Below are 26366 nucleotides of genomic sequence, written 5' to 3'. Positions count from 1 at the left end.
CACACACACACCTAAAATACTATTATTTCTGATGACCAAATCCTCTTAAAGGAGCCGATTCCTCTCAAGAACTCGTATCCTCTGAGTTAGGTTAAACAGAAAGACAAGGGCAGGATCAGCCCCTCTGTGCTGCTCCGTGGCATAGCTTCAGGTCCTGAGACCAGCATGATCTCCAGTGGCCTGTACAGCCCCAGTACCATGGTGGCTCCTTGGGAGACATTTCATCCGGGGTCCACCAGTCTGGAGCATGCAGAATGTCAGACCCTCCCACAGTCAGCGGTCACCTTCCTAAGACAACCTTATACCTCTCCTGTTCAGCTTCCTTTATTTTCTGCCCAAAACCGGCTCTTTACAAAGTCCCCACTAGCATAATCCTAATCCTACTTCCAGATGGATTTTGGCTTGTCTCTTTAAGAACTTCCACACCAGGGTGCTTTCAGCCATCAGAAAAGAATTGTTTCTGGGTTGTGGGAACAGCTTATCCCACGGGAGGACATGAGTTCAATACCTAGCACCCCACATGAAAGAAAAGAAAGAAAGAAAGAAAGAAAGAAAGAAAGAAAGAAAGAAAGAAAGAAAGAAAGAAAGAAAGAAAGAAAGAAAGAAAGAAAGAAAGAAAGAAAGAAAGAAAGAAAGAAAGAAAGAAAGAAATAATAAGTAGGCATATCAGTGCGTGACTATAGCTCATTGCTGGGGAGCCTGAAGCAACAACAACAACTGAGATTGGAGGCTAATAATAGGTTAAGGGCTCATTCTGATCTGGCAGAGGACTCAAGTTCAAGACCCAATATCCACACTGGACATCCTACCTGTAACTCCAATTCTAGGGGATTCGAAATTCTCTCCAGCCTCCAAGAGTACCTGCACATAGGTGCACGTGTGTAAGAGCACATGCACACACAAACACATGTACATACACACGGGTGCACCAACACCTTTTGAAAACTTAATTTAAATATACATTTTATTTCCTTATTTATTTATTTAATGTGTACAGGTGTTTTGTCTTTATGTGCACCACCTGCATGCCTGGTGTCCATGAGAGCCAGAAAAACGCACTGAATCCACTGAGAGCAGAGTTATAGGTGGCTGTAAGCCACCATGTGGTTGCTGAGAATCACACTCAGGTCCTTTGGGAGAGGAGTTGGTGCTGTTATCCTCTAAGCCCCAATAAGTTTTTTGGGAAAGTGGCTAAATGTTGAGGAATGACAGGGAAAGCTGACCTCTAGCCCCCATAGATATGTGCACACATCTGCATGTATACATGGAAACGAACTGTGTCTGAGGCTAGCTTTGAAGTGCCTGGGTAGCCAAAAACAGGAGCAGAGAATAATTCAGAGAGAGAGAGAGAGAGAGCCTAAAGGGGATGATGTTATTGCTGTATTACTATGGTCCCTGGTGGCAAAGGAAAGCCACTTACTCTAGCTCACCATGAGACTGGGGAAGACTCAGACAAAAGAAAGGCCAACAGAAGCTTCCTCCGTTTGGTGTAAAACCTCATAAGTATCAGTTGACTCTTTACAAAGCCTAAGAGCCACTCCCCTGAGGTTTGTGGGGGGGAAAATGAAACAGCGAAAGCAAGTAATTTTCTCTAAGAGCTGAGGCCTCACTTTGTCGCTCAGATTGTTAGGGAGCGTAAATCCCAGCAATGATCACAAAGATCTTCATGCCACTTCTCAGAGTGGAAAATGCCTCTCAGTGCATTACCTAATCAGGTTCTGACGATGAGCTGTGGGGTTTAGGTACAGAGGGAGGCAGGAGCTTTAAAGCTCAGGCCAGGGCACTACCACTCTCCAGTTGGGAATCGAAGTGAGTTTCAGGGCCTCCTCGGGGTGTGGTGTTGCCTTTATTTTACAAATAAGGAAACTGAGGCTTGAGTGAGCTAAGTGACCCATCCCTGACAACTGGGGACAGCATGGGGCAGACAGGAACAGAGACTTGAAACAACAGTGTCTTTGCTCCATTATGTTAACATAAAAAAAGGATGAGCATCCTATCTGGACCACAACAGGCAGGGTGGACAGAAACAGCACCACAGGAGTGGAAGAAGGTATGAAACCCATCACTGAGGAGCCAAGTTGGCCGGCCATGGGAACTTACCTGTAATCCCAGCACTTGGGGACTGAACCAGAAAGCTCATGAGTTAGATGCTAACCTGAGCAGCATACTAAAGCTGTGCTTTTTTAAAAAGCTGGTGTGGTTTAGTTGTTAGGGAAATAACTGTGGAAAGGGACAATCTAAAGGGATCCATAAGCAGTGACTTTGATGCACTCAGGTGACTCATCTCTAACTCCAAGTCCAGGATGACCTTGAGTCACAAGGTCTCACAGAAAGAGTCATTTAAACACATCCTCAGGAGATCCAGAAAGAGAGATGCTGAAGCTCCACCTAATTACAAAAGACCCAGACTCCATCTAACTCATGAAGCAGCCATTCATTCTCATTAGGTGATTTCTATTCTCAAAGTCAGGCTAAATGATAAGATCTGTCCGTCTTATGTGTTTTCAAACTGGAAAGCAGAGGTGAGACGAAGCCAAAGGATTGGGCCTCTGTTCCCTTTCCAGGAGACTTCCCTGAAGTCTTAGCCAATGCCTTCTAGTTAAATCACATAACCAAAGCTAGCTGTGCAGGAGGTTAGGAATAACAAGTCCCCTCTTAGCTGTATAAATCACACTATTAAATAAAATCACAGTTTGTTTCTGGAAAAAAAAATGAAAAAGTAGGTGTTGAGTGAGCAAAAAATCGGGTGCAGCCACAGCAACATATGATCCTTATGAAGTTGGCGAGCTGGGCCAGGCGATCTCAGCTGAGTTCAATAGTAAAATCCCCGCAATGGCGAAGGTGCTACTGGTGTGATCCTAGTAGGAAAGGAAATGCACACATCGGATGTGAGGTTAGCAGTGTGGTGGGGGTATAATCTGTGCAGGTAGGATGTACTCATCAGTGGGATGAAGAGGGTGGTGCACAGCTGGTCTGTACTGTGCATACCTCACACGCAGGGTCAAAGAAAGTGCACATAGCTAGCAAGGTGTCTGTGATATGAGGGTTGTGCAGCACTCATGGCTTTAGAAGGTCAATGCCTTTGGGCCTATATAGTTGAAGAAACTTTATACCCATTTTACAGCTTTTAAAGAGCATATGAACTGGTGATTAAGATCAAGGAAAGGTGCCAAATACTTGTCTGTGCTCATCGAGTCTTGACATAGGTGGTTTGTAGTCGAAGTCACATTTGTAGGTGCAGGTGACTCCCTTGTCAGTTCCCAGCAGCCTCCACTTCGCTCTTTTCCTTCTAGGGTCAACTCTCCTAGGGTTAGCAGGCTTCATACATCACATCAGGCAGGTTTATACACCTCGACCCGAAGCCTAGGCAGCTAACAAATTACTATGACACGTTGATTGCTTGCCTTATCTCACCCTGGAGCCCTCCAGAGTCCTCTTTCCCATCACCACAAACACTTCCAATTACCGCACTGGTTTATCTGAGACTATTTGCTTGGTGTTCCATTCTGTTCACCGTGACCTTGGCTGTCTGACTGATACATCCTTGAGTTGTTGCTCAGTCCCTCCGAGATTTGCTTATCTCTGCCTCTGTTCCTATAGGGTGTGTTTTATGATCATTCAGACTTAGCAGAGGCATGGTCCAGTGCTAGCTGTCCCTCAAGCAAACCCAGAACCTCTCTAGGTGGTCTCTGTGAGAGAGATCTCCAAACACAGAATGCATTGCTTCAGGTATGTGGCCTTGTCCGACTTCTTGAGTTGCACGCAGGGAGGAAATCATTGCCTAGGATATCAAAGGGCAGCAGAGAATTTCAACACACACTTGGAAGGAGGTTCTGATGACTCCACCCATGCCAAGCTAATAACAGGAAATAATGATGGGTCATGTGATTGCCAAGCACTGTCCCAAATCCTTTCTGAGGTCAGTGTCCCTAAGCCCATGAAACCCTGCAGCCCAAAGAGCATCTAGAGATATATTACGAAGTGTGACATTGTAATGCCAAGTGTGGTACTGTGGGAAACAACTACTTCAAGAGGCCCATCAGAAACTGCTTAATTGGGGTTAGAAATGGTGTTTACAGTATGTCATCTGGCTCATCGATTATCCCCCATGATCAATTAGAGCTCCACAAACAAATTTAATGTAAATTTTGTTTTTTCAAAACAGGACCTTATTATGTATCCCTGGCTGGCCTGGAAATCAGGAAGTAGGTAGATCAGGCTGTCCTCAGGCTCACAGAGATTCATCTTCCTCTGCCTGGGCCTCCTGAGTGCTTGGTATGAATTCTTAAGAGCAATGGTCTGAAAGAACTATTGCTTTAGAGCCCACCATAGCTTACTTTGCAGACATAACAGTATGTTTTAGAGGAATGATAAGAAATTAATCTTGACCTAGTTGGCCAAGAATCGCCTAGAATTGGATGTTCTCAACATATGTGTAGAACATAGTGCCAGTTTTGCTGGTATTAGGTACTGAGGTTGCCTTTCCAACTGAGGATCTTGATTTAGGTAAACTGGCTGAGTATGGTGGTGACAAAAACCTTCCTTTCATAATGTCCTATTGAGAAAAGTTATGAGTTCATACTGGTGTAATTACTACCCAAGTGTAGACTCTGCAGGAACTTGACTTCTGTTCAGTTTTAGTATAAAGAAGAAGCATAAGAAATTATCACCCATGAATACTATATCAAATATTCTTCATCACAAAGATAGGGCTAGTGCTCTTTAAAAAGATGGAATGACCCCAATTTCAGGACACTGTAGGAACTCAATAGAAGTTTTGTAATACTATTGTAATTTATAAAGGCATAACTAACTCAACAACAGGAAGGAATTATCGTCCCTTGATTATAAAATAATTCTGTGGAAGCTTCTTTGAATTATTACTTATAAAATTAACTTCATGATGGGGGTGGGGGGGGAGAACGTGAGAATTCTGCCGGATGCAAGATGAACATGTACGGCTGCCTCGAACACTCCTATTGTTCACCTGACTGCTCAATAGAATTGAATCCCACTCCCACCCCTTGTTGTAGGATCAGAGATGCTGCTGCTGAGACACCCTGAGCAACACGGGAAGCCAAGCAGAAAAATACAACAGAGCTAAGAGTTACAGGTGTGGGCTGGAAATGGAAAAAGGCTGTATGGCTCAGAAGCCCACTGAGCAGTCAGGAATGAAGATTAAGTTTGTGGGCTAAGAACCAAGCCAGCAGTCAGGAAGCAGAAAACCCACAGGGACCATAGACTGTTGATAGTCAACGTACCAGCAACTGAGTCCAAACACTGAGGGACGAGGCACCATGATGCTCTCCTGAGGGCCAAAGCACTTGCTACTTTGGGAGAGAAGACTCTCGAGCAGATCATATATAACCGTTCCAGGTTGTCAGGGTAGAAGCAGGGAATCTATGCCAAGGCACTTCCGTACAGTGCTTAACAGAGGTGGGAACTGGAAGCTAGCCATATCATCTCAGGGTAGGGCACACCAGCCAGAAAAAGATTCTAAGAATCTGGAGGGGGAGAAACTGACCAACTTTGTAACCACACTCACCTCCTGGTCAGTACTATTTTCCCTGTCCTTGCACCCTTTCCTGGCAGGAATCCCACACTGCCCCTCTGAGGTTCAGCTCCTTCCTGAATGGCACGACACTTGCCCTTCCCCAAGCCTTAATGTTTTCTAAGTGAAAAGATGTGTGGTGTGTGTGTGTGTGTGTGTGTGTGTGTGCATCTCTGTGTGTCTGTCTGTGTGTGTTTCCATATGTGTATGTGTTTCTGTATGTGTGTGTGCATATGTGTGTGTTTATGTGTCTGTGTGTTCCTGTATGTGTGGGTGTCTGTTTGTGTGTGTGTGTGTGTGTCTGTGTGTGTGTCTGTCTGTCTGTGTGTGTCTGTGTGTGTCTGTGTGTGTGTTTCCATATGTGTGTGTGTTTCTGTATGTGTGTGTGCATATGTGTGTGTTTATATGTCTGTGTGTTCCTGTATGTGTGGGTGTCTGTGTGTGTGTATGTGTGTCTGTGTGTCTGTGTGTCTGTGTGTGTGAGAGAGAGAGAAACTTTCTTAGCTATTTCACAGATGCTGAGCAGATAGAATTGTATTAGAGCAACTACAATGTAAAAATGACTATGCCTGCCTCTCCTACAGGCATTATCTGGAGGGAAGGACTATTTAATGTGAAAGAGCAATCACAGCTCCATCTGCCCTGGCACTCCAGAGGAACTGGGGTTCAAAAAACTAATTTTTTTTCTTAATTATTTAAACATATTACTTTAATTTGTAGTTCTTTTTTTAAAAAAACTATTGGTTTTTCTTCACAATTAAAAATATATACTTATTAATCAAGACCTCTGAGGTCTCTGTTTAGAGGCGATAACTGAATCATCTCTCTTATCTCCCTTTTTAATCAAATATAGTTCTAGGAATAAATACAGACGATTTGAATTTTAATGAATTCTAAGACTGATACTTGACGGTGTAAAAAAAAATCAGAGGTTTTGGTTTTCTAGGACAAGGGAGAAATTATTGCAGAGGTTACACTGGACAGTGGGAAAATCATGAACTCAATCTCATTTGGCTAATCCCTCTCCACCCCTGGCCCCCACCTCTCCACACAACAACAATACAGATTTTGCAAAGTTCCGGTGAAAATTACAGAGCCTGCCTATGGAGTGTCTGCGGCAGGGTTTCACAGGTGCTTGGTGAATCGTAGCAAATGTTATTATTAGCTCGCTTATCTATGACGTGCCCCATCATCTTCCACTGTAAACACGTTGCTTCCTCGTCAAGAGAACAGAACGCAAGGCTGGAAAAGCACCCAGGTAGAGTGGCCAAAATTCCATTCTGAGGGCAGAAAAATGGGCAGCAATACGAGCCTTATCTCCAGGCTGCTCTCTGAATCTTTGAACAACAACAAACCTCTGCACCTTTGCTTTCTCACCCGAAAGTCGGCGGTGTTGAACATAATTCTAGATACAAAGGTCTCCGGTGCTCGCATTACCTTGCTGGGCAAAGAGAGGGCTGAGAAAGGCTGTCCTGGGCTGCGGACTGCCTATTCCTAGATGACCAGGCTTTACCTCCTGTGCCATCTCACGTTCTCCCTCACACCCCCAATCCGGACTCTGATCTCTGGACTCTGCCCCAATGGCACAGACTTAGATCACGAAGGCCAGATCTAAACACACCACAGACACCCACTCCCCTGAGATATGGGATAACATGCTAACGTTATCTTAAGCCTCAGTTTTCTCCTCTGTAAAAGAGTAATAATCACCTCGTGGGGTTTCTATGAAGATGAAATGATATTTATATTGGAAATGATTTATGAGCTATCTGGCACTGTGCAATGTTAATACCGCAACTGTGATTATTGCTGATTAATGCCATTCAAAGCCTATGGGTAGCAGCCCAAGAAGTTGGATTCTGAGTTGGAGACTTCAGGGTCATCAATTTCAGCTCCTGCCCCTTGTGGATTTTCGGAGGTCGGTGGAATCAGGCCGAATGACATTGAACTTTGCTGTAATCGGGTATTGATTCTGGTTTTCCTAACACAGAACAGAGGTTTGTTTAAACTTTTACTTAAAGGCAAGTGACAGGAACTGGTTTTAATGGTCCGGAAAAGTTTTCACCCCATTAGCAATACCCTGCCCACATGACCTCAGGTTTTCCTGTTTCAAGAGGCAATTGCAGAATTTCTGGAGAGCTACCGTATACTAATGGTAACAAATCCATCAGTTGCTGGAAAGAACTGGCACACCTCTACTCTAAAGTGTGGTTGGGCTTACCATTCCACAGGACAGCAGCTTTCTGTGGTCGTAAAGAAGCGGTAGGAAAGGCTGCCCAACAAGACACTGAGTGTGCCAGCGAGCTCCTTAGATGTTTCCTGCACAGTGCTGGTGCAGTGCTGTGGAACATCTTCCAGAGCTTTCTCCTCTGTGCCAAAGGTGAAAAGCTATGCATTAATAAAAGGTCTTGAGCAGTTCCTTTAGAACATACTCCGAGGTGTTAAGTTCCCTGAGCAGTCAGCCTTAGGAAAGCTTTCATCTCTCTCTCTCTCTCTCTCTCTCTCTCTCTCTCTCTCTCTCTCTCTCTCTCTCTCTCTCTCTCTCTCTCTCTCTCTCTCTCTCTCCCTGTCTGCCTCTTGCTCACTCCCCTCCTCCCTCTGACCTTCCCATCAACACCTGCAGATCACATGCCCCTAGACAGACAAGCCTGGACCCATAAACAGAAGAGTAAGCAACTCCTCATATGGTGTAACTGGAGACATATCCCAATCCCCACTGCCCAAAATATCTTCCCCGCCAAATGCCATGGTGCCGAAAATTCCCAGTATTAAATTCACTGCGACTAAGAACTCCTCCCTTCACCTTATCTTCTTTCCAACTGTCTACACCATGTTAGCTTACTTACCCTCTGTGCTTAGCCATGAGCCACTGACGTATCATCCAAAGCCTACAGGATTCCCCCAGCAGTAAGTGATCTCTCATTGCCAAGGGAAAAAGAAATCGCAAAGCTTAACTTGAACCTGTTTTATGATATACATTGCCCTTTGTTTAAACACTCCTACTATTGCACCACTAATAACCTGAAAGGTCCATCCCTCAGCTGGACCTTATTAGTCTCTCTGCTTCCATCCCATCCTCAAATGACTAGGCTCAGAGCTGCCCCCTACTGGAGAATCACACTGAGAGGCGCCGGCATGAACTTTACCAGGCCTGAGATCTTGCTGCTCTCACTACCTCTGTTCACCTGGAGAGTCACTTTGAAGATCTCCTCTTATGGAAAAGGCCACTGGAGAGTCTCCCAGCTCCATAGCTAGCTCACTCGATGACCTCACACCACATACTGGCTTAATAAAGACCCACACACACATGACTGGTCTTCATCCTCCAGTGTGGATTAACACTTACCCACTGAGGTGAGGCTTCTGTTTTAAAGAATGCCAAAGGGAGAATAAGATAAGAAAGAGGAACCACGCAGATGAGGTGTTTTGTTTTGTTTTGTTTTGTTTTTTGTTTTTTTTGGTTTTTTTTCATCTTATTTTCTTACAAAACTGGCTGATTCATTCGGCCCTGGGCTTGCAAACAGCTACACAGAAAAGGTATTAACACAAAAGAACACTGAGTGGTAGGTAGCTCACGTCTGTAATGTCAGCATTAAGGAGATTAGGAAAGGACACCAGAAGCAGGACTTCCAGACTAACTTAGGAAAGATGGCAAGACCATCACAAAAATAAAAATTGTAATTCAGTTTTTAAAACAATGTGAGGTGATCAGCACTTCCTGATATCCAAGGTAAGTTGATGTGATGCACTTGACCTTCGAAGCTATCCACGGAACCTAGGGGTGGTAGCCCAGGCCTAGAAAGCCAACACTCGGGAGGCTGGAGTAGAATTGCTTCAAGTTCAGGGCCAGTCAGGACTGTATAGTGAGTACTAGGACTGCCAAGACTACATAGCAAGACCTTTTCTCAAAAAATAAAAACCACAGACCAAACGATGATGAGCATTCCTGGGCGTCACAGGTCCGTCTCCTGCACAGTTCTTTCACACAGGATCACTCTGGCTGTTGCTTTACAACGGTGTTGCTCAAAACGGTGGCACAAAGTAATAGCAAGTATTTTATATCACCTCACTGGAGATTAACCGGGCTCAGCTAAGCAGTTCTCTCTCTCGGAGTCTGTTGGGAAGCTACAATCAGATAGTGGCTATGCCTAAAATAACTTGAAGCCTGACTTGAGAAAGCTAAAACATCTAGAGGCTGCAAGTTAGTCTTCCTACCCCGGTACCACTGAGTGATCTCTCTAAATAACTGCGTAGCCTTGATAGCCTCAGAAAAGCCAGGATTCTCATAAGGGCGCTTAGCTTGGGCGGAGAGGGGGAGGAGAGGCATGTGCCAGGGAAGCTTCCTCGTTCTTTCTGAGTTAACCTCCCAAGCCATACTGTCACCTCTGTCACATGTGTTACTTGCTAGAAACAAAACAGCCAGGACCAACTTCTGTTGAAGGGAAGTAGAATTATTCTTCAGACACTCTGTGGAGGAATGTCTAAGAGTGTGAGAACACGTTTTAAAGCTCTCATAAATGAGAAAGTAAGCATTTGCAAATCGATAAATGCTATTCTTGACAGCAATGGTAGCACGTGGCTACGACGCTCATGCGATGAAGGTCAAAGCAGCATAGAAAACCAGCCTGGGTTACACAGTGAGACCCTGTGTCGATAAAAGTAAAACCTAAAAATTTAAATTTCAAAACAATATGTGATTCTTTTGAAAATCAAATGAAGGGATATTCTAACATAATCTTCTAGGGATAAAACATAAAATATCTAGAGTTATGCTGTCAAATATGGTATCTACTGGCATAGATATTTAAACTTAAATTAGATTTAATTAATTGTAATTTGGCATTAGGTTAATTAAAGTTAACTAGCTACAATAATTAACTGAAACAAATTTAAATTAATTTTAAGATGTCTTAATAAAAAAGTTCTAAAACCCATTCTGTTTCAACAGCCAATTTCCGCTGCTTTGTAGATGCACACACTTGGTGCTACCATGTTGGGCACCACAAATAAGAAACATCTCTCTGCGTCACCAAAAAAAAGTTCTCCTGGACAATGCAGATTTACAGTGAAGGAACCAAGAATGCATCCTTCAGCTGTCAATCCAAATTGCTTTCCCGCTCTAACTAAGCTTCAGTAGGTACTAGGCAGGAGAAATATCTAACTTTAAAGACTGAACAAGAATAATTCATGTTGTTGATGAGGGATAGTCCACACTTCTTAAGACCCAACCAAGCAAGTAGTAGGTTTCCCTCCCTTAAGAGGAATGGAGTCTCCTAGACAAACACCCCAAACAGCTGGCCAGCCCTCTTTCATGTGGAGGCTTTCTGTCTAGGGTTTGCCTTCAGCCAGCTTCCTAAAAGCTATTTCCTCTAAAGAGTGAAGAAAAGATAAAGTCAAAGATGCGTAGATCGTTCTTTCACTCCTTCACTTGACCAACATTTACTGAACAGGGATGTATGCTGTGTGGTTTGTGGCTAAATAAAAATGTGAAATAGATTTCACTGATTCCTCAGGTTATTCCCCAAAATAGACATATGTCAATAATACACACACACCCCAAAAATCTACTTTAGAGATCCTACATTAGAGGGGGATAAAAAGATTGCAAAATGTACTGAGACATAGCTGAAAAAATTAGCTCACCAGATATAATTACTAGATATTAGCCAATTAAATCATAAATGCTAACTGCTAAAAAATGATGATTTCGAATTTAGAAATTTTGAATTTGAGCCATTCTATTTTCCAGTAAGATAAAAGGTCCATTTCTGGTTAGTGACAATAAAATTATATCACCAGCAGAGAGAATAGTTATTTTTATACTTCTTATAATAGGGGTGCACGCAGCTAGATCATGTCCAAGTTGTTTTAAATCATTAAGATAACAAATTTCAAAGGAACTGGAAGAAGCAGAGTCAGAACACAGTTCAGATTTTCAAAGACCAGACGGATAACTAGAATTGTTATCTGATCTATTGCCGGACCATTCCCAGAAACTTGTGTGGCCTAAGCTCAAATGGTATAGAAGAATAGTAATCTTGCATCCAGCTGTAATGAACGTTGCACTTCATCACCACCCCACAGCTGCTCCACCATTCTTACATCAGTCCGTGCCTCTAGAAGCTGGCTTGTATGAGATGCATCTGCAGGTTCCCTTGCCCTCTCCCTTCTGGAGGAGTTCTGCCAAGGGGAAGCCCCAGCAGGAGATTTGGAGGATGGGAAAATAGAAGGTTGGAGTATCTGTCCCTCCAGCTCCCTCCCTGCCAGGCCTCCATGGGTTGGCTGCATTCCTTAACTAAAGGCTATAGCTCGTGTCGGGCAATGTTCTTAATATAGTTATGCTCTCTGATTTCCACTAATCCCCTACTCCCTTTGATCATTCAGGCCTGCGAGGTACAGTGTCTCCCTGCTATTAAAAGCCCTTGAAGGTTTTCCTCCATCCTGTCTGTGCCTTTGTACATTGTTCTTCTAAACTATTCAGTTTGTGTCAGAAACTGATTTCTGACAAACCCCGATGCTACACCAGTTCATTAGTAGTTTTATGCATGAAGATCAAAAATAACAAATTAAATTTATATGCAACCTTAGAGCTCCTAAAATACTTCTTAACACAGCATAAAGAACATGGTCACTGGCATAATATTGTACCTAAATCCAATGTGTTTCACCTAAAATTTATTAAACCCAGAAAAATCTGTGCTATTATTTATGAAAGGCATTTCAATGCAAAGCCCACCAAAACAATGGTACTGTGGTTGGATAGAGTAACAGAATCCCCTTTAAAAAGCAAGAGTTTGGGGTCATCATGGACTATGCAGCAACCATTTAAAAATTTAAAGCAAGAGGAAATAGGGTTTAGTAGATAAAATTAATAATATATTTTAAGACTACAGCCCAAATTGGAACAGAATACAAGCAATTCTGGTAGAGTCCTCAGAGGTACTTTGTTACCAACAGCATCCTATGAAGAAATAACACTTGCACTCAACAACAGAGACCACCTAGCCCAAAGATAAATTCAGTTATTCCTAGAATAAAAGGCTCTGAGACTGCCTTGCTCCCCACCACTGTACCACTGTAATGAATGAAATCCTTGAAGTCAGACAGACTCACTTCCAGGTGTCTGAGTCAAAATCACTCATAAAGTAAGAGAAATAGTATTTCCAGTGTGGAGTTGTTGTGAGGATTGGGTATAAAAATACACTTTCATTAAAAGCACTAACTAAATAAAACTCAAAACAAACCTAAGAGGGACTCTGACAGAGGAATAGAATTCAGTTTCCTGAAATCATGTCAGGTGGCACACAACCAACTGTAACTCCAGCTCCAAGAGATCAGGCATCCTTTTATGGCATCCACAGGCACCTACAAACATATGCATACAAACACACACACACAAGAGAGAGAGCGAGGGAGAGAGAAAGAGAGATGGGAAAGAGAGAGGGAGGGAGAGAAAGAGAAAGAAGGAGGGAGGGAGAGGAAGAAGAGTCAGGCAGATATATATATATAATTCAAAAGAATAACCCCAAGTGGTAGGACCCAAAGACTTCCATCTCAAGATGGCCCAGAAAACTCAGCAAGTACATTGAGTGAGCAGTCTGGTAAAATACCCTGACTCCCATGGGTCATCTACATTTAAGAAACTAAATGATGGATTATTTCCCTTCCAGAGTTCTTCCAACTGGGCATGGTACCACTAACAGCTAGCTCCATAAATGTCCAGGGTAGAGAGCCTAAGAGGACCTCTGGCTTGTTCTTTTGACATCATTTTATTTGAGTGACAATTCACTCCCTTGCCTGGTTGGTCACCTCCAGGGCCAAGTTATGATTATTTCTTCATACAAGAGATATGTTCCATTCTGTGTCTTGGTCATTGACTCTACCTCTGAATAGAATTCATATTTATGAGTCTCTTAAAGCACAAGAAGAATCCTTAGCAAGACTACCAAGAAGTGGGACCATGACAAATTATTTTGACAGACGAGAGGGAGAGAATTGTAGGGACAGAGTCAGTGCCCTCTGTGGTGAAAGCACGTGTGACAAAAGTGAATCAACTCAGAACCTCCACTCTGTCCCAGGTGCTGGCTGGCAGGTCTCTGAGGCCATGGTCCCTGTTACACTGAGGCTGGCACTGCTGTTCCACTGGCCCATCAGTGAAACATTATGTGGACAGAGCAAATGCAAACATACGGAATCAACACGTAGAAAGCATGCTAACATGTGCCAGGCTTTGTACAGCACATTTTTGTACATTATATCAGTTAATCCTGTGAGTAACACCTCTTTACAAGTCTATGAGACAATAGGTACTTGCCCAAAATTAACCAATAGGATTAGAATTCAAACCAGGTCTGCTTGTTTCATAGCCTGTTCTCGTCCTCTTCTGTCACACATTGATTGAGGACTGGTCCGTTGTTCCGGGTCTGGACACAAAACTCTGGAAGCCTGCAATGCATTGTCTTAGAATCCTATCCGTCTTTCATCTTTTCTCACAAAGCTGTCAAGAGAAAGTATCCATGGATTTCAGTTAACTCAAGCAAGTCAACAGCATCCTCCAGTTTATGAGATATAACTTGATTCTTAGCAATGGACTCCTGTGTCAGTGGCAGGTCACTGCATAATAAATCCTCCAAAGGTAGTAGCTTAAGGCAAAAAAAAAAGCTTTTATTATCGCATTATCATAGCTCATGATTCTGTAAGTCACACCATCTTACAGCAGAACCCAAAGAATATATTCTAATGTGCAGCATTGGTGGTATAGTGGTGTGCACAGCCACAAGAACTCAGTTTCAAGGTGCATCTAATCTCAAAGGTCCTTGGGGAGAGAGTCAAACTGAAACAGATTAAGGTCATGTTCTCTCTGTGTCTCCCTCTGTCTCTGTCTCTCTCTGTTTCTCTCTGTCTCTCTCTGTCTGTCTCTCTGTCTGTCTCTCTGTCTGTCTCTCTGTCTGTCTCTCTGTCTGTCTCTCTGTCTCTCTCTGTCTCTCTCTGTCTCTGTCTCTCTCTGTCTCTCTCTGTCTCTCTGTCTCTCTCTCTCTGTCTCTCTCTGTCTCTCTGTCTCTCTCTGTCTGTCTCTCTCTCTCTCTGTCTCTCTCTCTCTCTCTCTCTCTCTCTCTCTCTCTCTCTCTCTCTCTCTCTCTCTCTCACCTATGACCTAAAGCAATAAGTTATCTGTTTCATATACACTCATCACACAGTTGTGAAAGAACAGCAGGGAGCCACATACCCATCACCGGTCCACAGCAATTCTGAAATCCAATCCCACGTTCATGAAAGAGGAGTACAGTTTTACTCTGGACATGGTTGGGCCTGCTCTCTAAAATGGCTTTTTCACAAATGAAAACACCCTGTGTTGGTGGCTAAATGATTTTCCTAAATCCTTGTCTCTTCTCATTTTGAATCTCCCATGCACTATTTAGTCTAAATGAATCTGATTCTCTTAAAATTTTTATGACTTCCTACATCTCAAGTTATAGTCGAATACATTAGAGAAGTTATCCCCACAACCATTTTTTGAGACAGGCCTCCACTTTGTCAACATATCAAGGCGCTGTGAAGAATGCCCTTACATTCTTAGAGGACTTCCCCGTCCCTTGGGCATCAAGAATCCCTTAAAGGATTCTAGGGACTTAAACCTTGCTGTTATGCCTGTGGTTTCAACTCTGTCCCAAGATCATCTTTAAAGAATCTGTTGTCAGCAGAAGATGCTACAATTAATGAAAGTTTCATTTCCCAATCTCATATCTCCTGAACCCTCATATCTGCCTTAAGTTTTTCCTAGAAACTGAGTTCTTTGCATACTTCATCTCTGTCTTCCTACTACATGTGCATAACCTATCATATGTAACCATCTAAAGGCAGTTTGACCCCTACAGCACTGCAGGTGGAAACCCCCTTAAAGAAGAATCCACAGTTGACTGAATGCATGTTCTGCCTTCCCCATTCCTGGATATGACAGTGTTTCGGGCATTTCCTCTACAATATCATGTGATCCACCCTTTATCAGCCTCTATGAGCAATTCTCTGCATGTCATCAAGTTCCCCTAACACCCACTTGCTGCCTCTGCCACCCACTCAGTCCTAAAGGGGAGATTATGTCACTTTGGGTTTTGTTACGGCAACACACTACTTCCAGGCACTGTTTTTTTATGATTTATATTTCTTTGTAAGAAAAATATACAACACATGCTAAGGAGCAATTGGTCTATGGTTAAGAGTACTTGCTGTTCTTGTCAAGGACCTGTGTGGATTCCCAGCATTCAAACCAAGTACCTTAAAGTCCCCTGTAACTTCAGCTCCAAGGATCCATCACCCTTTTTAGGTTTTGTGGGTACCAACTTGCACATAGTAAACATACACACCAAAAAAAAAAATTTAAATACCCCAACAAACTTCCTGACTTAACCACCATTCGTTTGCCATGATTCTATGAGCTACATAATTTTGCTGGTCAGGCCAGGATCTTTGCTAGAGCTGCTTCCCTCTGGGAAGTTCTTGGAGACTGAGCTTAGCTGGTCTCTCCACACTATAATGAGGTTTTCAGTTCTGGGCTGATCTGTGACACAGTGCCCTCGAGTTTCTGAGATGCTGAGTCCCAGTGTGAACGTTGACCTGACCTCTGCTTCCACCTCATTTGTTGATATCACATTAGCCAAAATAGGTCACATGGATGAACCCAGTACTGGTGTGGTAGAGACATAAGGGTGTGAATAACAAAGGTATGTCTATGGGAGTCACTGCAGTAATGGTCCACTGTAGTGCCAAAATCTATGCTTTTTTCCTGGATTCCCACTCAAGCATATAAGCCAACAACTTACTCACCTGTGCATATTTTTTGTGTTTGTTTAACTGAATTGAAGATGTATAGATATTAGAAACGCAAGGACCAGAAAGACTAAGGCTGATCCTGTGTACAGTCTTAGAACAAAAGACTTATAACAATATTAATCATTAACTACCATCTTCCCATGTTCTTATGAATCCAATGTATTTTATGACCAAGGATACTTCTAGCATCAAGAATTTCAAGTAAAGAAGTCTGGCCCATTCTCTGTGCATTTGCTACAGCCATACCAATTCAAGAAATAAATTCTCTATGAATGCACAAATTTTTCATCCTAAATCACTGTTTGAACATCTGAATGATCATATGAAGGCAACCTTCAGTATTTGAACAGGAGAAAAAGAACTGAATAGAATCATTGGAATTTCAAAACCTGTATTTGAGTTTGGCTGAGACTGGATGTTAGACTTGATTTGTCTTCCCATGTGAAGATATAGGTATATTTAGTTTTCATTAAAATAAAGAGAATCAGGAATGTGTTTTTATTTAATGGCCTCAATTTTTCTCTTCCTATCAATCATTTTGTCCAAAACAAGTTGAGATTTTTTTTTATCAGCAGTAGTGGATAATGATGAATGCATTTGATTAATGGTATCTTGCTTTCAAGGATTGATAAGCCATAAAATGCTGTGCCCAAAGACACAATTTCCTCTTGCTACCAAGTATGATTTTAATAACTCATGTATGTTTGCATTTTCCCGCATGCCGCAGATTATTCCATCAAAATGTAACAAGGGGATTCTCTGAGAACTCAATTTGTACATAGTAGCTTTTTGTTCTGTTTGTTGGCTTGCTTGTTATGCAATTAACCTTCTGCCAATGTTTCCAGCTCCAGCAAATGATGTTCTTACTCCAATCTAGGAAACAATGGAAGGCGTTCCTAAGCTTATTCTTTGGGACTAGAGGGGGCCACTAATATTTTCCATATTTTTAATCTATTAGTCTTTCCAATGTGAAGCCTACTGTCATGGTAGTGGTGATGGGGAAGAGGCAGAGTCAAAGGAGGAGGAGGAGGAGGAGGAGGAGGAGAAAGAAAAGGAGGAGGAAGAGGAGGAGAAGGAAGAGGAGGAGGAGGAGAGCCAGTGTTTATTGAGTTCTCATAGTACCAAGCATTGTTCTAAGTACTTTATGTAGACTTATTTAATCCTCACAGCTGTTGAGGTAGGGTGTTATGATAATTTCCCTTTTACACAGATGAGCTCAAAGGCATAAAAAAGCCCTCTTTCAGGTAATGTAGTTTTTAAGTAGTACATCAGGATTTGAAAACAATACCAGCTCTATTCCTTCAAAAATATCAGGCTCATGCAGAATTTGGAGATCCTTTTTGTGTCCATAGCCTTCCTGTGACTCTACCTGCAGGAGTAAGTCACTCACACTCATAGATTTTGACAGTAATTTACCCTACTTTTTGATGATTTGCACAAATTGTTAATAGACAGTAACTGAAGCCTCTGGCCAGTCACCTAACACTAAGAGCATCTCAGCCAGACATCTTCTTAATTGTCTGGGACTCTGTATTCTCCTAGAACTCAAATGGGATTGCTAATTCACTTACCACCTCTTCAGTTGTCTATATTTCTTTATGTAGCCCTGGTGACTTCATAGAATTCAGATATAAACCTGGCCAGTTCCCTGTAACTTATTAGACACCACCACTACCACTACCACCACCACCACCCCATGCATCTATTGATTGACACATAAGCCCTGAGGGATGAAGTTCTTATTTCTTTCCTCAGCTTCATCTTACAGCAGTTTTGTAACAATGTGTGTCCCCATAGCCCTCTTACATTGAAGATGGCTGCCAATACCCCAGAGCTGGATCTTCTCTTGAGACATGCATCTTCCTCACCCATCACACTGTATCCATATCCAACACAGTCAATCAAAATGTGCTTCGTGAGAGCTTACTGTATGTCAGGGCCTAAGGCAGACACAGAAGCTGGACCATGGTCTAGGAGCTTCTATCCCTACCATCCCTCACTTCCAACATAGCAACATGACTAAGTTTGGTCAACCTGGAAATAAGATAAAGGAAGGGGTGTTTTAGAAAACACACAGACTAAACCACCTTTATATTCTCTTACAAACCCACCCCCACCCTCTTGATTTCTCTCTAAGGCAAGCATTTATTAGTTTGATTTCAACACACACACTTGTACCTGTAATTACTATATAATGTCTGTTTACTTTTTTAAATGAAAATGAATTTAAATTAATCTTGTTTTGTGAATTTCAAGGCACCCCCTGAGATAAATGAAGACACTCCAGGGTGTCATCAAACCAGTGCTTGGAATCCTTGCTCTAAAAAAGTGGAGAAACAGGCTCATTAAACCTTCAAGGAGCCAGAGGGAGAAATGTATGCAGAATCGCAGGCAGAGAGAGCACAGTGTGGAGGGGTTTTTATATGTGCATCATACATAGAGACTGGGAGGAAGGTGGCTGCCAAAGTATGGTGCTTTGGGAAAGACTCTTAGAAATTTAACCATCAATGTCATTTATTCCTAAGGCCTCTCTATCATAGAGGTGATGCTGAGGACATTCTAAATGTCCTCTTCCCTCCCTAGAGATGCTCATTGCGGAAGAAAAGAAAGGTGAATATTATTTTCCAGAGGACAGCAAATAGAGAGATGACAGGTTCACAGCATCCAAGTCAATTTCTTGAGACTCCCCACATCAGGTACTGCAGGCTGAGAAAATTGGTGGGAATTTCCCAGAAGTCCTTGAAATTTACAATGGGATCCTTTGCAGGCAATGATTTTTGAGAGCATCTCACTTGAGCCCTACGGGCCAGGCTCATCTGTGACCTTTGCTGAGCAGCCCATCCAACAGGTATATAAATCTCAAAACTCCTTACATTGTTTCCCTCCACACCTGGACTGCATAGACTGGTTCCTCTTTGCCTGGTCTGTTTTTCTTATAGATGTTCCTTAATTCTCTTACAATACTTACGTGTATAGATTATTACTTCAAGTCCTACATGGTTTAAATCTATAATAAAACTCAGTTGGTCTGGGTTTGAACCTAGTACCTTGCACACGCTAGGCAAGCTCTACCACTAAGCTATAACCACAGATGTATAGAGATACACAGAAGCTCAGAAGAGTATGTAAGTCCTGCATGGCAAAGAAGCCTTCCTGGGACACTTGGTTTGCCTCCAGACTGAACATTGAGAGAGATACAGTGCTGCAGCTAAAAGAAAGGGGAGCAGGGGCAGGACACAGTTGGACAAAGCAGGAAGGAGCACCCTGCTTCTCTGAGGACCCATGCAATTCTGGGTGATGGGAAGGTTACAAGAAAATGTTATGAGATAAGGCTGAAGAGAAAAATAAGAACCTCAGCCTGCAGGGCTTATATGTTCATCAACAAGTATATAAGGGGGTCTCTGGAAGGCAATACAACATACAGAGTACTGGACAGGTCAAGACGTGTATTCTATGAGGTCATCATAAAGGGGAAATTTGTAAAGCCAGGCTAGAGGAGGCCAGACTGGAGGCGGACAGGCAGGTGATTCCTAAGGAGGTTCTGGAAAGACAGAGTCTGAATGAAAAGATCTGCCATGGAACAGGAAAGAGGGTGTGATGTGCTAAGTTGCCCATGGCTCCTTCTCTCTTTCCTTCATATTGTGGGGAAGCAGGGTGCTTGTAAATTGGATTGCAACCAGAGTAGTTCTGCCAGGCCTGGAACGTAGTTAAAAAGGGAAGAGGGCAGAGAGTGATGTTTCAAGAATTCCCCCCAGAAAGGAAATCTAGGAACCAAGCCCTTCCTTGGAACAAAAACAGGAAAAACACATGTACATTTAAGCATATTTTTCTTGGATCTCTTTCTAACTTGTACCTACAGCCAACAGATTGTTCTAACTCAGACTGTTAGGTGTTTCTAATTGGCCCTGGGCTTCCATCCAGGCCAGTTAGACTCCTCTAAGTGTCAGTGTGTGCCCCTCCCCACCACCTCTGCTGCAGCTGCTTGCCTCCTCTGCCCAGAGATCCGCTCAGTAGTTTCTCAGCTCTAGAGAGGTGATACTGATAAATGCTGCGTTGGTGGAGACTGGGAGTCTGAATTTCTCACAAGTGCCATGGAGAAGCACTGACAGAAAGAAGAAGCACTAATGGGAGGGAGAAGCACTAATGGGAAGGAGAAGCCTCATAGGAAAGAGCCTGGTGAGGAGCAGGGCTTTGGGAAGCCCCAGGAGAATCAGGTGTTGGCTGTGTGAGCCTCATGCATTGGCTATCTTTGTTGAAGTTCAAATAAAAATGGACCAGTGTGGGTACCGCTTTGGGAATTAAAAATGCTTAAAATAAAGTGAAAAGACAAGAAACAATATAGCAATTTAGGATCTATTAACATTATCATAGCCAGAATATGAGTAATTAGCAAAATAAGTAAGAAGGGGATCTAGAAGTTTTCTATTGTTGCCGAACAAAGTGCCACACACCCAATTGCTAAAGAAATGTGGATTGTGTCATAGGTCTGTTGATTAGACTTCCAGTTACAGGTTGTAGCTGTATCCTCCACTGGGAATCTCAACAGACTGGCATCAAAATGCCAGCTGGGCTGTTTTTCACCTGAACTCCAAGCACACTGAAGGTAAACATAGGAGAACTCACCAAGATGGCTATTGTAGCAAAAGGGACTGTTATCTGTGTTTCCTCTTGATTCTGCCTTTACATGCCTTTTATAATAGCTTTACAGACATTAAAGCCTGCCTCTCCCATCTACTTCCTTACCTCCAACTCACACAATAACATCTGATCTAAGACGCTATCCCCCGACATCCCAACTTAAAGCTCCTGAAATGATCTAAAAAGAAAATATAATTATAAACATCTTAAATGCAAAAAAAAGAAAAAACCAGAAATCAGCTAGCAAAGGGTGAGGCTTCAGCTGGGGAATGTTCTGCAACAGTATACAAATCATACAGTTTCAGCAAGACAAAAAAAAAGGAGAGAAAGAAACAAGGAAAAGCTATCAGTGCCATCTGGTGGATAGGCCTGTATTAAAATGTCCAAGGTGATCTGGCCACACCCAGACCACCACAGACCTCTACCTCCCCAGCTGACACACAGCCAGGAGATTTCAGGACACTGTCAGCATTAGTTTGTAGGGACCGTGTCTGGTTAGGAGCAATGCATTGTGATTGTTCACGTCCTGCACATGGCTAGTGATAAAGTAATTTATAGCTCATCCCTAGCTGTCCAAATACCGTATAAACCTTTACCTCCAACACCACACACACACACACACACACTATTTACCCAAACTACTCTAGTTGATTACTCTAAATGAAGTTCACCAGATGTGAAAATTTTGCATTAACCTCTCACAAAACCCACTCATAACACAGTTGCTTTTTGGTGTGCCTTTTCCCCTTTGTTTTTATTTTCATTCCTGTACCTATTGGCAATTCATCTTCTTCTTTCCTTAAAATAATACTTTCATCTGTAGTAGTTTCCTGATGCTACACAATAAATCCCCTCAATTTTTGATTAAACAAGAAGTATTCATTGACTCGGTGTCTGTGTGTAAGGAATTCAGAATAGGATCGGCTAGATGCCTGAGCCAGGCAATCCATGAGAGTATAATCAAGATGTTGTACAAGCCGCCTAAAATCTTGACTGGAGCTGGAGGGATCCAGTTCCTGAATAGTTAACTCACAAGCTTGCCTGCAAGTCAGAGCCTTCTGGTCCTTTTCACAGACATCTCCCCACATCCTTATCACGTGGCAGCTGACCTCCCCACAAGATTTTCCACGAAAAATCTTCCTAAGGAAGAATAAGGAAAAAAAAATTCAAGTTTTTGTGACCAAACCTAGGAAGTTATATACTACATTTCAACAACAGCCTACTGGCTACAAAAACTGGCATTAACATCGTAGAAAAGAACTACCCAAAATATGAGACACCCATCTGAGGCATCTTGGAGATTGCCTTCCACCTAGCTTCTTCTTCCTAGGTTCAATGTCCAGATCTTTGAGCCCTGGTATAAAGTTGTTAACACATATTAAACTCAGAACATTTCAGACACAGAAAGACTGTTTTGTAGTTCAAGTGACCCTCTGCTTTGATGAGACACAGGGACCTAGCTGAAGGAAGGAAGTGTCTGAGTCTACCTTCACCTCCTGTCAGTCAGGAAACGAAAGCCTAGTGGTGGTTTCAATGAGAATAGCCCCAGATGCTCACATGTTTGAATACTCAGTGTCCAGTTGGTAGAACTGTTTGGGAAGGATTTAGGAGGTGTGGCCTTGTAGTACAAGGTGTGTCAGTGAGTGAAGGCTTTGAAGATTGAAAAGCTCATGCCATTCCCAGTCTCTCTCCCTCCCCCTCTCTCTCTCTCTCTCTCTCTCTCTGTGTGTGTGTGTGTGTGTGTGTGTGTGTGTGTGTGTGTGTTTGAGAGTGTCTCATGCTTGTGGAATGAGATGTAAGTTTTCAGCTACTACTCCAGTGCCGTGCCTACAAGATAGTCATGAACTCTGACCCTCTGTAACCACTGAACTAATGTTTCATTTTATAAGTCATCTTGGTCATGACGACTCATTCTGTTGAGCTTCTGAATAAACAGAAAACTAAACAGAACAGGAAGAGTGTGCCTTTAGAAACATCTTGTGGTTCCAGCCCCAGCTTCGCCTCCCCACCCCGCCCCCACCGACTTCTTTCATGCTTGTTAGTTTTATTGCACAATTAGCTTTTGACTGTATATTATCTGATTGTCAGATATTGGCAATGGCTTTGATGAGAGGCTTAGTACTTTATTACATATTCTGAGAATAATTATATCTGTGTCTAAATCCCCCCAAGTATGTCAAAAATTCCTCAAAATTGAGGAAGTTACCCAAATCTTCTTGTTCCCCCAAAACATGTCCCACACACATACCCACATACACACATATGCACATACTATCTATCAATACAGATGCACGCAGTAGAGATTGTCCCCAATAAAGACCAAGAAACCTGCTCCCTTTATGAAAATAGTAATTAGACAGAATCACTTCCTTAAAAGGAGAGACACGAAAGGGGGAGGCTGCAGGAGGGAGATGTGAGGGTAACATAGGGACAAATATAATTACAATACTCTGTATGAAACTGGGTTTTTTTTGTAATTTAAGCCTTTCAGAAAAATAAAAGCATAAATTCAACAAATAAACAGTCTAGGATAATGTTCCTTATCTATTTTAATTGGAGGTTGTGTGTGAGTACACACATGTAAAAATTCACTGGGGTGTGTATTTGTTTCGTGTTTTAGTGTGTGAATTAAATTACAGTAAAAAAATGAAGTTTTAAAAGAAGTTACACATAATATTCAACACAGTCCCCATGCAACTGAAGAATCCACAGACACCCTGGAGACTCCCAGTGTCTTGAAGTACGTCTTGCCAATGCATTCTCTTTATTTTTTCAGTCCATTTACTTAACACTTTTGAACACTATGTCCAGACGCTGGTAAAAATAAAAGATTCAACAAATCAGTCTTAGTTCCAACAAAAACAGGAAACTCTGGCTCAACAAAGCAACTTCCACAGTGGGAAGATCAGAGTACACAGAGCCTAAACCCTCCTGAGGCCCAGATAGCCCTAAACAGACAAGAAAGATCCTGTAGATAATGTGTAAGAGACTGCCGAGGTTGCAGGAAGCCTCGCCAGGAGCCCAGCAGTGGCTTTTCTTACAGAAACCCTCAGCTGAGACAGAAAATTAAAGGAGACACCTGCAATGGGACACAGCTCAGACATGGACCCTGAGCCCTTCTCTCTCTAGAAGATGAAGGATGAGCAGACAAGGGAGAGCAAGTCTTCACTCGGAGCTAACTGGCCTTTCCACAGGCAAGCCTGCGTAGGAGGGAGGATGATGGACGACCTTTCAGCCTCAGAGACCCACAGGAGAGAGGACACACTGAGAGCAGCCTAGGGGCTCATTAGAGAAGAGAGTCTGCCTCCCACTGGAGAAGACAGGCTTGGAGCTGGATAGGAAGGAGATAAGAGACGTGCACGGAAGGGCGAGGAGAGACGTGGAAAGTTCTTCCCTGACACGTGGAAGGTAGACAGAGAAAGCAGAGAACCCAAGAAGTGATCTGCCCACACGGACAGTTCCTGGAAATGTTACTTCCAGACACAGCTGTCTGCCGTCAAGGTTCGTTCCCACTGAGCCAGAGCAGGCAATCCACCTCGGAAAGGAGAAATCCTTCCATTTTGCTGATGCCGTGGACAGCCCTCCCGCTGCCCGGTTGCTGAAACAATGGACTCCACGATCCTGGAATTTCCCCCGAGAGCCTCACGCAGGAGAAGGGAAAGACTGGGAGCCTGGTGTTTGAGAGATGGGGAACTTGTCTCCTTGTATGAGAGACGAAAGCAGAGGCTAGGGTGAAGGGGGGCATGGAGAACCACACCTTGACCAGGAACACTCAGTTATACATAACTCTTACCTTCTACCTAAGCCTAATCCTCATACCAGGACCCTAAAGATAGACTTGGGTGGTAGGGACTGGACCTCCTTGTTTCTCTCACTAATGTAGCACACTGAATAAACCACCTCCCGCTTTCACTAGCAGGTTTATTTAATTGGCCCATTGAAGAGACAAGTAGCCCATCTTGGCTTGTTATGGCTCCCAAGGCCCAGATTTTCACCCTAATGACCAGCAACCAAGGGAGGGTAGGATGTCTTCATACCCAGGTCTTGTGGGCTTAGGTCAGTATGTCCCTAGGCCCCCGGTTAAGAAAATACCCAGGGTTTTAAACACAAAATGTTTGGAAGAATGTGAAGATGGCTGTGTAACACTGTCATTTCCTGGATGACTGTAGGAAAGTGTGCCATTAAAAGATTCTGGAGAGGGGGACAGAACAATGGCTCAGCAGTTAAGAGCACTGGCTGCTCTTCCAGAGGTTCCATCCCCAGCACCTACACGGCAGCTCACAGCTGTCTGTAACTCCAGCTCCGGGAGTCCTGACACCTTCACACAGATACACATGCAAGCAAAACACCAATGTACATAAAATAAAAATAATAATAATTTTTAAAACAAGATTTCGGAGCTGGAGAGATGGCTCAGCAGTTAAGAGTACTGACTGCTCTTCCGGAGGTCCTGAGTTCAAATTTGAGCAACTACAAGTTGGCTCACAACCAGCTGTAATGGGATCCGATGCCCTCTTCTGGTGTGTCTAAAGACAGCTACAGGGCACTCATATACATAAGATAAACATTTTTTTAAAAGAGAGAGAGATTCTGGAGAATGGTATCTTCCTTAGCTTCCTCGGTGCCTCAGTTTTCTCATCTCTAAAATGGGGTTACTGTGATCACCTACCTTATGGCGATTAATTAACATATATAAAAAGTATTTGCACAAGTACCTAACACAAAGCAAAAGCTTAAATGTTGTTAACCCTTATGTTGTTGATAGTGGTTACTATATTACCCTGAGTACCATTTCCAGTGCCACATATTTCCCCACCCCCCATCCTTTAACTACTGTCGGCAGTAGAAAAATAAAACTTTCTATTGTCTGGGACATAGTAGTTCCCTCTTACTTCAAGAACTCAAGAAGACAGCAACCATGACTGCTTGGTCATTGAAGAGATTACCTACTCACACCCGCGCCCAGGCAGAAGTAGATTTTTCTATCACTATTTAAACCCCTTGTATAAAAACTATGAAGAGACCAGGCCGTTAGGCGGCTGGCCCACGATGCAGTAGCTCCAACGCACCACCAGGGAGCAGCAGAGCCCAGCCCTGGGCTGTTTTCTCTACAGGAGCAATTAATTGGTTCCAGGCTTCCTTAGTGCCTTCACTCCCCGCTGCAATAATCACGCTTGTTGTTGATTACCCAGCCTATCAACGAGTGCCCTGCTCGCGTCCGTTGGGCTGTAGGGTTTCTCTGCCTGCCTTGGAGCCGTCTTAGCCCCGCCCCCGCTGTTCAGCCAACCCTGGGTGGGGAGGAGCGTCACGGGGGAGGGTCCAAGAGACTACGTGGCCCGCTAGGGCAAGT

The 26366-nt window shown here is 43.1% G+C and overlaps 1 long non-coding RNA gene across 4 annotated transcripts; it reads right to left on the bottom strand.

Annotated features, from left to right (window-relative positions):
- Nucleotides 1–968: 968 nt before the first annotated feature.
- Gm35601 lies at nucleotides 969–26366 on the bottom strand. Of its 4 annotated transcripts, none has more exons than XR_001779541.2 (5): nucleotides 26086–26366; nucleotides 22050–22156; nucleotides 8398–14048; nucleotides 7773–7920; nucleotides 969–3781 (listed from the first exon to the last, which is right to left on the bottom strand). It is a non-coding gene; the product is annotated as a predicted gene, 35601 (long non-coding RNA). The 4 variants fall into 4 exon arrangements; XR_001779542.2 differs by having other exon boundaries at nucleotides 26205–26366; XR_373716.4 differs by lacking the exon at nucleotides 969–3781 and adding an exon at nucleotides 6352–7532.

This window comes from Mus musculus, chromosome 1 (assembly GCF_000001635.26).
Source record: "Mus musculus strain C57BL/6J chromosome 1, GRCm38.p6 C57BL/6J".
Lineage (NCBI taxonomy): Eukaryota > Metazoa > Chordata > Mammalia > Rodentia > Muridae > Mus > Mus musculus.
The sequence above is the reverse complement of the archived record's forward strand: the minus strand, read 5'-3'. Positions and strand labels throughout refer to the sequence as shown.